Genomic DNA, 710 nt, shown 5'->3' on the forward strand with positions numbered 1-710 from the left:
CAGGCTAGGGGTCGAATCAGAGCTACAGCTGCCAGCCTGCACCACAGCTTCAGCAATGCCAGATCCGAGCCACATCTGGAAACTACACCACAGTTCATGGCAACACCAAATCCTTAACCCACTGAGTGAGGCCAGGGATTGAACCCAAGTCCTCATGGATACTAGTCAGGTTTGTTACCACTGAGCTATGATGGGAACTCCCAATACTCTTTCTTTTTGATGTCAGTTTTATATTTGGATGTATAAAGGTGGTATTTAAATGATATTTTGATCATGCTTACCTGGCAGGGGATATACCATGATCACAAAGATAGTTTTCCCAGGGCGAGGCTTATCCATTGCACTCCAGATGTGCTGACCCCTGTGATTTTCCCAAATGTGGGAAACTTGACTGCATAATTTATGGTAGTGGGGGGTTAAAAAACAATAATAAATAAATAAACGATATTTTGATCATACTATCAAAAGTTGATACTTGAGATAAAGATGATACTTTTCTTTTTCTTACATTATTTAAGCTGTAATAACTGAATCTAGATGATTACTGGGTCAGTCCTAAACTATTTTAGAGTGAACCCAATGAAGGTATTAACAAATTGTGTAGAAAAGTTAGTGATTTAGTCAACTGAAGGAATAATTAATATTTTAGGGTAAATAGGAAAAAAAGTTCTTATGAACAATACTAAAATTCAGCACCTGGGAGTTCCCAT

General features: G+C 38.0%; 1 pseudogene; it reads left to right on the top strand.

Moving 5' to 3' along the window:
* Nucleotides 1-273: 273 nt before the first annotated feature.
* Nucleotides 274-419, top strand: LOC125114217 (uncharacterized; annotated as a pseudogene).
* The last annotated feature ends 291 nt before the right edge of the window (nucleotides 420-710 follow it).

This window comes from Phacochoerus africanus, chromosome 1 (genome assembly GCF_016906955.1).
Source record: "Phacochoerus africanus isolate WHEZ1 chromosome 1, ROS_Pafr_v1, whole genome shotgun sequence".
Classification (NCBI taxonomy): domain Eukaryota; kingdom Metazoa; phylum Chordata; class Mammalia; order Artiodactyla; family Suidae; genus Phacochoerus; species Phacochoerus africanus.